Source organism: Vigna angularis, chromosome 7 (genome assembly GCF_016808095.1).
Source record: "Vigna angularis cultivar LongXiaoDou No.4 chromosome 7, ASM1680809v1, whole genome shotgun sequence".
NCBI lineage: Eukaryota > Viridiplantae > Streptophyta > Magnoliopsida > Fabales > Fabaceae > Vigna > Vigna angularis.
In genome coordinates this window covers 16,756,745-16,768,846 of record NC_068976.1, presented here as the reverse complement: position 1 = coordinate 16,768,846, position 12,102 = coordinate 16,756,745, and the positions used below count along the sequence as shown (strand labels likewise).

The 12,102-nt window shown below is 31.2% G+C and overlaps 1 long non-coding RNA gene across 8 annotated transcripts; it reads right to left on the bottom strand.

The window, feature by feature from the left end:
- Window positions 1-226: 226 nt before the first annotated feature.
- Window positions 227-6,815, bottom strand: LOC108338580 (uncharacterized). Of its 8 annotated transcripts, XR_008250535.1 has the most exons (12): window positions 5,575-6,815; window positions 5,435-5,489; window positions 4,602-4,634; window positions 4,482-4,538; window positions 4,300-4,337; window positions 3,734-3,857; window positions 1,537-3,383; window positions 1,341-1,459; window positions 1,217-1,252; window positions 900-995; window positions 642-803; window positions 227-506 (listed from the first exon to the last, which is right to left on the bottom strand). It is a non-coding gene; the product is annotated as an uncharacterized LOC108338580 (long non-coding RNA). The 8 variants fall into 8 exon arrangements; XR_008250529.1 differs by having other exon boundaries at window positions 1,341-3,383; XR_008250530.1 differs by having other exon boundaries at window positions 1,341-3,383; window positions 4,602-4,631.
- Between the last annotated feature and the right edge of the window lie 5,287 nt (window positions 6,816-12,102).

Below are 12,102 nucleotides of genomic sequence, written 5' to 3'. Positions count from 1 at the left end.
CCTCTTGTTGAGATCTTAGCTTTGGTATTCACTACCATTGTCACTCTGAAAAACCTTTTCAACTATTCACCATCAAAATGCTTTTTAAAATTTTCGACAGCAAGTCTAAGCAGTATATTTATGACAATTAGACTTATTGTGTTTGCCAATTAAAAGATCTATATGCATATTTAATATTTTTTCTTTATAACATTTTAATTTAGTGATTCAGTTCAAAAATCAAAACTAAAGGGCAATGCAAGACTATGACTAATCAATTTCCAAAGCCATTCGTCTCGGTTCCTCTGCATCACAAGATAACTTGGGATCTAAGATTTCTTCTGTCCCTGAGCTACAGGAGCAGCTCCTTGAAATAAACTTAAAAAAAAGTACAAAATATAAATCCACAATAAAAGAAAGGCTATTGAAAACCCTGATTTGATTAATGTCTTACAAATATAAAGATAAGTTGCCTAGATTTTCTATAAACGGCTGAGGATGTATCATGCGATCTCTCAATGATTAGCCTGCAGTCACAAAAAGAGATTTTGTATCACTGAAAATAAACACTAAAACTGAGGTTTTCTGTTATCACTAAACATAAATTATAAAAAGCAAAATGCACATGATTGAGACACAATTCTAGAGGATGAAAAACAAACCTTATGCCACACAGCATAGTTGTGGCCAGATGTTGAAATTGTCCATCCTCTCCAGGACACCACGAACCCTCTCCAATCTTCATAGAGAGCTTCTCTCCAATCTTCATAGAGAGTTTCTCATCTATCACGGCAGAATAGAGGTCATGTTTGGCCTCTATAATTCTGATAGCAAATGTACTCTTAATCCCAAATTGTTTGCGAATGTTAATATGCAGTTTCAATTTCACAAAAAGAGAAAGAAAAGCGTATCTTATATACCAATTTCACGATTGATTGCAGATGTGCGTTCTCCCCATACAAATGGTCAAAAATTACCGTTGGTATTCCTGGATGGGTCAATATATATGCATATCCCTGCATAAAACAAAAGAATTTAAATGTTAGTATATTACTTAATATGAAGATGAACATGCTTGAAATTTTACTAAATTTTACTTTTTGACAGAAGATACAGATAAATAACTTTAGGAATGTCAAGGTGTAGTAACAAACAGAAAACAAATATAGAAATAGATTGTCAAACTATTTAACATAATGACCCTACTTCTAAGATACTAATGCCAAAAATAAAATACCTCCATAATATGGTCTTTCGGGGATGGCCAATGATTCTGCAGAGAGTGAAGAACACAAGTTACAAAATGTAATAGAACATGATCATGTAGTGAGAGTACATGGCTTAATGCCAATTAATTGTACCTAGCTTGAGCCTGTGTCATGGTTATCAAGAAACGTAACAGATCTTGATGCCCACCACCCCATCACACCTGGTGGCTTTCCTTGAGCATCACGAAGCTGCCAAAACTCTCATTTAACCGCTTCATACAAATTAAAACAAGAAGATCAATTGGCATGCAAAAATAAACTTATTCAGTACCAACTAAGTACAATATACCTGAATAATTCCTTTGGTAGTAAAATCAAAGGCAGTTGAAAGCTATTTAAGTTTATTACTACAAACAGGTTACACTCCTCAAAACTTTTATTCTTTAAATACTAGATATGGTTCAGAGGATGAGTTAAGAACTTTGCTTCATAAGATGAAGCAATATGAAGTTAGATCAATGGCGGATATTGTTATTAATCATCGTTGTGATACGACAAAAGGACATGGAGGAATGTACAATAGATTCGATGACATCCCTTTAGCATGGGATGAACATGCTGTTACATCATCTTCGGGAGGATTGATAAGATGAGTAACCTTTATTCTATAACATTCTTTTTGTTAGATCTTAATTCATACTTGGTTCGTATTATTATATTCTTGACTTGTTTATTTCAGGGAAATCCAAACACTGGCAACAAACTTTTTTCTGGATTTCCTAACATTGATCACACAAAAGAATTTGTAAGAAAGGACATACTTAACTGGCTTCGCTGGTTACGTCATGATGTTGGTTTTAAAGATTTTCGATTTGATTTTGTGAGAGGGTAAGATATTATGTGACATTAATTAGTGTATTGCATTGTCTGTTTATTTTTTTCTTAATCATGTTATATATACCTTTGGTCTGTATTGTTTATATAGGTTTTCAGCAAAATATGTGAAAGAATATATTGAGTGAGCAAACCCTTTGTTTTCTGTTGGAGAGTATTGGGATGACTGTAACTATCAACATTCTTATTTGGACTATAATCAAGGTACTCCTGCTTAATCTTAAGTAAATAATTTTTAGTTAGTTTTGAATTTTCTAAACACTACTATCAATATTTGCAGACAGTCATAGACAAGATATAATTAATTGGATAGATGGCACGGGACAGCTTTCAACTGCCTTTGATTTTACTACCAAAGAAATTCTTCAGGTATATTGTATTTAGTTGATACTGAATAAGTTGATTTTTGCTTGTCAATTGATCTTCTTGCAAAAATTAACTTATTCAGTACCAACTAAGTACAATATACCTGAAGAATTCCTTTGGTAGTAAAATCAAAGGCAGTTGAAAGCTGTCCCGTGCCATCTATCCAATTAATTATATCTTGTCTATGACTGTCTGCAAATATTGATAATAGTGTTTAGAAAATTCAAAACTAAATAAAAATTATTTACTTAAGATTAAGCAGGAATACCTTGATTATAGTCCAAATAAGAATGTTGATAGTTACAGTCATCGCAATACTCTCCAATAGAAAACAAAGGGTTTGCTCCCTCAATATATTCTTTCACATATTTTGCTGAAAACCTATATAAACAATACAGACCAAAGATATATAACATGATTAAGAAAAAAATAAACAGACAATGCAATACACTAATTAATGTCACATAATATCTTACCCTCTCACAAAATCAAATCGAAAATCTTCAAAACCATAACCTGCGAAGTCAGTTAAGTATGTCCTTTCTTACAAATTCTTTTGTGTGATTAATGATAGGAAATCCAAGAAAAAGTTTGTTGCCAGTGTTTGGATTTTCCTGAAATAAACAAGTCAAGAATATAATAATACGAACCAAGTATGAATTAAGATCTAACAAAAAGAATGTTATAGAATAAAGGTTACTCATCTTACCAATCCTCCCGAAGATGATGTAACAGCATGTTCATCCCATGCTAAAGGGATGACATCGAATCTATTGTACATTCCTCTATGTCCTTTTGTCGTACCACAGCGATGATTAATAACAATATCCGCCATTGATCTAACTTCATATTGCTTCATCTTATGAAGCAAAGTTCTTAACTCATCCTCTGAACCATATCTAGTATTTAAAGAATAAAGGTTTTGAGGGGTGTAACCTGTTTGTAGTAATAAACTTAAATCAGGAGTTATCAAATAATTATTAATTAAAAGTGGTAGTGTTTATTGCAAAAGGAAAGAAAGGGTTAGGAAGTTACTTTTTTTTATGTTTTATAATCATTATAATGAATTATTTGTAATAATTGAAAGTATTATGGGTTGTAGATAAAGATCTAATGTTAGTGTAAGGTCAGAGTGATATGAAAATACACAAGAAACATATTCAAAAATATCTAAGTGAGTGAGTGTCATCTTCTAAGATTTAGAGAAAAAGTTATAAGAAAATTAATTTTTAAAATATTTGAAAAAAATAATAAAAACATCATTGTCAACTTTTAAAGTACGTAACCTTCTGGTGAAAATGAGTCTGGCAACCACACGGATGAAAACCCTGATTTAGCAATCTCAGGAATTTTAGTTCCTAAGAAATTCCACAACTTCTGATGTTGGTCATGAGATTTCCAGTTGAATCGCTGCATTAAAAGTTGTTAGATATTAATTCTAATCTGTGCAAGTTCTAGTGATAAATACTATATTTTATTTTGTGGAGAGAGTATTAGTTTTCTAAGATCATGAAGTTTTACTATTATATAACAACGGTGGATCATACTAACACCAAAGAAGAAATAACAAAGAGGATATATGAAGGTGATCTTAGACACCAACAATCCTAAAACAGGATATGATGGTAAGTAATCACAGTGAGTTGTATAATCACACCAGTCTACATGATTTGGTCACATGGGTGGGTAAAGAAAAAAAAATTCACATAACAAAAAGTCAATCGAACATGGACAAAGACCAATGTATGGATAAATTTTTAAGGTAAAAACTCTTATGCAGCAATAATTTTTTTTTTGGTATGAGAAAAAATGATAGGAAGTATCCAAACAAATGAAGGTGATTAAAGTGTACCTGAAAAATTAATTCGTTTCCCTCGCTTATAAGATTACCTGATCACAAATCCACAATAAAGATTAACTGACAAATTAATAATCTCAAATACGATAAAATGATTGTACTAGTCTATGAAATTTTACATAATATCAAAAGATAACAACAATAAAACAAAATTAAATATAAATTATTTCACTCACTCCGAACTTGAACTGCTCTAGTCTTTTGAATTGAAGATCGCTTCAAACAAATTTTTTCTGCATAAATTTCATCATTTATTATATATTTTTATTTAAATAAAACAATAATAAAAAACTTACCAGAGGAGGAAGGATGACGGGATGAAAATGCTGCTGTGTGTAAAAAACAAAAAAGAGACATCTTTAAAGAAAAATAATTTACAAATATTATTTCTACAGAATAGAATAAAAAACAAAAGTAATACAAAACTAAGAATAAATTATTTTACTCATTTTGAGTACCCTTACTTAGTCTTTTGAATAAGATACCTCTTTAACGTAAGTTTATTTCAATAAACCTCGGGATTTGTTATTCATTTTTTATTTAAGTAACCATAATAGAAACATAGAAAAATGTAACTATCCAAATGAGTAGATAATATGTAACGAATTACATTATTCATAAATATTAACACATATTTTATTTATAATATATACCAAAGTCTTCGTACAAGATTCCTTATTAGTCTTAATATTCAAGATACAATTAAATTTTCAATTTATACATGCTTGAAGGACTTTCCAGATCCTTTCTCTCCACCAATCTTATATTTTCTTTAAAATACCCAACAACCTTTTTCTTCATAAACCCTCACTAATTATAATAGTAAGTTCTATAAAAAGAAAAAACATTTCGAGGAGATTTAGAGTAGTCGTTTTCAATTATTTTTTTTATCTTTCTTCTTATACACAAGGTAGAATTCAAGGATTTAAAAAAACATAGATGACAGGATGGAAAATAATAAAAAATATTTAAGAAAAAACATTTATGCATAAAAAAACAAAGATCCCAGAACCTAATGTACAGCTAATAATGAAAAAAAAACAACAAATGTTTTAAATAAATAAAAAATTAATTAAACACGAATAATAATAATAAAAGTAAAAATATATATACAAAAAAAAAAACTTACTTCCAAGTGGAACACAAGAAATGTAGCCTACGGACAACATGATTCAAATTATATCCTGCAAGTGTGATAATTAAGAAATTAAATTAAAATATAATTAGAGTGAGGAAATGAGATAATAAAAAATAAATAAAAATTAATACTTAATGACTCTTTTCTCTTTAACGGAAAAGGAAAAAACAAAGTTTGTTGTGAACTTGTGATTCCCAAACCAACGTCAACACCACTGCTACGTACTCTGAATCCGCCTCTTTCATCCTGACCAGGTGGCCGTTGGGTCCCCTCTATATTCAGCACCATCTTCCTCTCCCAAATTCTGGGTGGACCATGACCCTTCCACTCTCTCACACCCACACTAACTAACTGTTTTTTCATTTCTCTAAAATGAATATCTTTTATCAATGAAACAGAAAACTTCTCATACCATGCACCCAACCCCAACTAGACACTCTGGGTTTGCAGTTCAAGTAGGTTCAAACTGAACCAATCACAGTCCTCCGTGCCAGACTCTGGGCCTACAGCCCAATTAAAAAATTCTTATTATTATTTTTGGAATTTATAATAATAAATTCCAAATCTGTTCCTCAAAGGATTTTACGGTCCAATTAACCCAGCCCAGATCAAGTCAAGCCCATGAAAGATTCCTCGGCCAACCACCGTAACATCCATGCCGCACCGACCAGCGCCTCCATTGCCGCCGCTCGTGCAACCACCACCAACGGAAACCCAGAACCACCACGGGATAATCCAAAACTTCCAGAACCAGAACCTCAAGGCGCGAATTAAACTCACTAAGAAGAATCAACAAAGGACCACAAATTGCTACGAACAGAGGTAGAAGAAAGCCCCAAATCACAACTCGGAATCCTAATCCCCAAACAGGAGATCTAAAATTCTCAAAAACGGAACCCAATCTCACACCCAAAACAAAACTCCAAGTCCCACCACCAATCCTGTAGAGGAGAAACAAACAAATCCCAGAAGGAAACCCCAAAAACAGAGAACGAAAATGAACCCAAAACTCGATGTTGCCGCTGCTTTCGCCCACATCGCAGCGCCATCAATAATCCCTCCAGGTTGGTTGCTCGCGAGAAAGAGAGAGAAACAAGTTGGAGTTTTAAACGCTCGTGGATACACCACCGTTCAGGACACCCTTGCCGCGACCTCGCCGCCAACGCAGTACCGTCGCTGGCCACCCACCTCCATCACAGCACCCTCGCTAACTGTGCCCGCGAGAAAAGGGGAAAAAGAAAGGGAAGAAGCTTCGAGCTTCTGGCCAATGCGTTCAAGGGAAAAGGAAGACTGAATGTGCAAATGAGAGCATGACCCCTCGAAGAGAATGAGGTTGGACCCTTAATTAAAGAATCTCCAAAACCCTACTTTTTATTATATTCCTAAAAAAAACTTTTTAATCTCTTCTGACAGAGAATTCAATACGTGAATTCTTATGGGGTTTAGTTACGTGAATCTTATAGAATTCACTAACGCAGAATTCAATTCCTTGAATTCCAAATACATATTAACATGATGCTACGCAGTAAACAGTGCAATTCATTTATTTATGATTAAAGGATCAACCAAAAATTCAAAAATCATCTTACCACATCATAAATATCCAATCATGATATTAATCCTTCAATTAAATTAACCACTGTTTAAATGCAAAAATAACTTTTCATAATTATAAAAGATACTCAAGAAAATGTTCACATTCATCGTACAATAAAGAAAAAAAATAAGATTTCCATATCTTTTTACGTTTGAAATCTAAGTTCTTAAGATTATTGTAAAAAATTGATAAAACAGTATTTTCTGAGGTGTTTACAGTCATTGTCCTTAAGGATTTATCCACGGTATATTACGCAAGTCTTAAGGATATAACAGGAATTTCTCGAAAATATTCGAGTCACAAAACTAGCAAGAAACTCTATACGAATACATACCCAGGATAGTTTAAGAAAGAAAATGAGAGAATGAGAGACTAAAATTTTATGAATGTTGATTTTTCTCATGAACCTGGAAATGAGAAAAGAGTCCATTTATAGGTGGCAAAAACCAAACCGTTGCACAGGAGCTGCTATACGAACGTTGTCAAAAAGGAACGTTGGAAATGATCGTTGCAAAGCAACGTTACAAAAGTTTCTTTTGCAATATTATAATAATATTTTACAACACATGATTCCTGACTGATGAATCTCCTCTATCGAACCCAAACCAAGACAAGAACCCTTGCAAACCCTTATGAATCTTGTTTCAGTGAGACAGAAAACTTCCCATACCATCACCATGTCAACAATGCCCGCTTGCTCAATGAACAAAGAACTCTCCACTATCATGTTAACATTAGTCCCTATCTCCCCTATCACCACCATCTTTGACACTAAAATGATCACTGTAACGTTATGTATCCCAAAAATCAAAACGCAACCCTAAAAAGAAGAAGAGAAGACATGGATAAAGAGATGCTACCTTGTTCCTAGTTGATCTTTTGGAGAGCCGATGAGCATGGAGAAGAGAGCTAGAAATTTTTTAAGCTTTTTTGTAGACAGATGTTCCCAGTTAGTAGGTTTCTTTTTATAGTTCTGTTATTCTCTTTATCTTTTTTATGTTAAAAGACAGATCTTTTGAAAATTTTCTAACTAATATTAAAACAAAATAAAAAAATAATATTATTTTTTTTATAAGAAAATAATTACTGTAGATATCAATTAAAAAATCATTTGAAAAAAGAAAAAAAAAACTAGTTTACATTCATAAAATAACAGTGTATCAGTCTAGAATATTATGACTAATGTCAAACAATAAATATTAATACTATATGACAACAACAAAATTATTTTAAAAATGAAAATAATAATTTCTGTTAATATTAATAAAGAATTCTAACTGTCGGTTAAAAAAATTCCAAACAACATTAATTGAAAAATAGCTTCAATCTACGTTGGTGAAAAATAATTTTAATTACTAAAAAATAGTACAACCAACGTCTAATGTATATAATCTCAAGTAATAAGAATTTTAAAAGAATGTGTTTGGCTTCAGTCAAAAAAATATAATAAATGTAGAAAAAAAATCTTATTAGTATCAGTTAGAAAATAATTTTAGTCTAATATTAAAAGTAAAAAATAACCTTAATAATATAAGTTGAAAAATAAATACAAATAACTTTTACATGAGATTATACTGAAATAAATGTTTAACTAATAATGTCTTAATCTTAGTTAAATTGTCAACGTCAAGACTAAAATTGAGTTGAAAAAGAATATAAATAAAAGAAATATATTTTTTAACTTCTTACTTTTTAGGGAAAATTTTAAATTTTACAATTTTAAATAATTTATTATTCTTATGAAAAATTAAAAATATTTTTTTTTGTCAAACAATATGTTGAATTTTTCTATAAAAAGAAATTATTCTGTTCAAATTATAAAACGGTCCATATTTTATGGAAATAGAATGAATAGATTTAGAAACAGTTGTCTTTAGTGAAAAATAAAACGAACCGAACTTTGAGTAGTACGTTAGAGCCACTGAGAACATATTCTATTCAACTTAAGCAGAGTTTGACCATAATTGGATTCACTTGTTTTTCTTTCAAGTCAAAAAGGTAAAACTGAAACAAATATCCCACATTATTATAATCAAACCAATTAACACAACATTGTATATAAATTCTTTTGCACAATTTTTGTATAGTTTTTCTAAACTTTTATTTTTAATTGATTTACATAAAGTAATATTTACTACTAAAAAAATTATTTATAATTTTTAAATTTTTAAGAAAAAAGATTGAAAATTCAAATGTAAGTCTAAAAATCACATAAAAACACTATAAATTTGTTGTCTTAAATTAAAATTTTAAATAAAGTAACGTGAATTTATAATTGAAGTCAGGTTTATTTACTGTCTTTCTTCATAAAACTTATTCTTTTATACATCTAACAGAAAGTTTGTTCAGATATTCTATAATTTGAAAAAAAAAATAATCTACAATAAAGTCTCATGCTGTGTTTCTTGTTTTAGAAAAATTCAACGGGCGAATATTACAGCAATGAATGTGATTCTTTTTATCTCTTTTCAATGGTGTTATGGAAGAGTTTTCAATTTGGAAACAAATGTTCTAAGTTCATGAACTAGTGGAGCTTCTAATTCACATATTATACATTTACCAAGTTAAATACAATGTCATTTAATTTTATTTACTTAAATATCTTTGGATCAAACATAATTATTAGCTTAAAAAATGTATAAGATGCGAAATTAAATATGTATAAAATAATAAAAGGAGTATTATAAGTCATTTAATATTATGACCAACTAGTTGAGTGACTTCTTTACAAATAATTGATTTATATAAATATAATAGTCGAGAAAATTTGATCATATGGTTGACCTAAAAATCTCACAAAACTGATTAAATTGAGTTAAGAAAATAATTGTCTGAATTAAACATATTTAAATATATATTTTAAACATATTCTTAGAGAGAAGTCAAATAAGTTTAGAAAAAAGTGGTTTAATATTGACAATAATTTTTATATGATTAAAATTATTTAATACGATGGGTGAAAACCTCACATAATTAAAGTTAAGAAAAAATTTCTAAATTGAACTTAATTATCTTTTATCTGATTTATCTAATTTTGATGTTTTTATCAATAATAACTAATAATAAAATTAAAGAATGAAACATTAAGATATAAGAATTTGAATCTCGATTTCCATTTCCCAACGCTAATATTAAAAAAAATTATTCTCGTATAACAATACATCTTATAATATTTTCAAACTCAAAACATTACGAAATACCATTTGAACTTACATTGTTCTTATGAAGTCCTCCACTGATTCATTTTAAATTTTAACAAAAAAAATGTTTTTAGAATCTTCAATATGCTCTAGAAGATATATTTTCTTTGAACATCCAAATGTGTTTGTCCAATTTAATAGTTTCATCCACTACAAAAAAGAAGGACATTACCGAAGGCCAGAAGCCCTCGGAAAAAGCCCAAAACCGTCGGTAAAAGGTAATTACTGAAGGCTTATCGACGGCCAAAGAGCCCTCGGTAAATCCCTTGTCGCTAACATTTACCGAGGGCTTTTGCCCTTCGGTAATTACCGAGGACCAAAAGCCTTCAGTAATTACCGAAGGGCTAAAGCCTTCAGTAATTACCGAAGGGCAAAAACCTTCGGTAATTACCGTTCCTCCTTTTATTTCAAATCTTTGGTACTGTTTCAGCCATTACATACATATATATATTATGGAGATGTGTTTAATTTTTTTTCCCAACTTGTTTATCTGGTTTGCCCCTGGGAAGGAGTTTCATACCAATTGTTAAACAAAAACAAGTAAGATATTCTCCAAAAATTCTGTACTGAATTCTGTTATTTAATGCTGATAAGGAATACAAACTTATAGCCTAGAGAAAAAAAAGAAAACAATAGTCAAACCCACTACTTTCATGAAGGACATGGGATTGGAAAAACTACCTAGAAAAGAGCTAAATTTTAGCTCCACTCCCCTAAAGACTCTCGGACAGCAACTGCACACTTATTAAGCACAAAACTGCATAGAAACAGAAATACCAGGAACAGGGGCAAGCATTAAAGAATGTACACTACCATATTCTTCCAGAACATGATGTCTAAATATACAAAAAGAAAGCAAAATTAAATTAACTTATTATTAGAGCTTTAAAATAGATACCAGCTTTTTTTTTTTACATAACAAGCAAGAGCAGGTTCCAAGACATCTGCAACAATCAGTGAATACAACTAAGTACTGGTTTGAGGAAGTTGAAAATCTAGAGCAGCAATCTAACAATAGCAGCAGTAATAGCAGTAACATCGTGCATAGCATTGTTCTGTTTGGTGAGTTTTCAATTCCCAGAGAAATCACTCTCACAAAAGGTAGCCTCATTAGCAGCATCATTGGCTCCATCTTCAGCAAACTTGGGGTCTCCTTTCTGCAGAGCCTCGGTGGCTTGTGGAACATCAGCTATCAACACTGCTTTGTATTTACTGGCACAAGAACTCAAGGCTCTTCTCTGCTTAGGTCCTGCTCCCTTCCCCTGCAAGTCATGGATTATTTTCAAGGCATCGTTTGCTTTGGCTTTCATCACTTTGATTGAAGAAAGTGGGAGCCACCACTAAGAGAAGAGGCTACGTTGGAGGAATTGAAGCTCACGGTTTTAGAGCTTTCATGTTGAAGAATGAAGAATGAAGTGTGAATTTTATAATGAGGAACCACTTTGCTCACGGTCATGGAAAGAATAATGCAAGCAAAATTCTTTTGTTTTCATTTTGGTTTCTAAGAGAAACAAGAGGAGTAGCTCACGGCCATGTGGGAAAAGAAGTGCACCTTGCATTGGTTTTGTTTATTTTGTCATTTTATAAAGGAGACAACAATGGGCCACCACTCACTTTTATTCCCAAGGCTTTAATTTGTTATTTAGTGATGACTTGGAAGCATATCACGTAGGAACTCCAAAATAGAAAAGTCTGAATTTTGTTGAAATGGTCCCCTCATAGCTTTTGGTACGTATCAATTCATTGAAAAGCTACAATTGCTAGTTTTTGCTTTTATCAAATTTGCAAGAGATACATGCTGGAAGAAAAACTCTCGGCCAACTCAATTTGATAAGTATCTACCACATGGTTTGAAATAATGG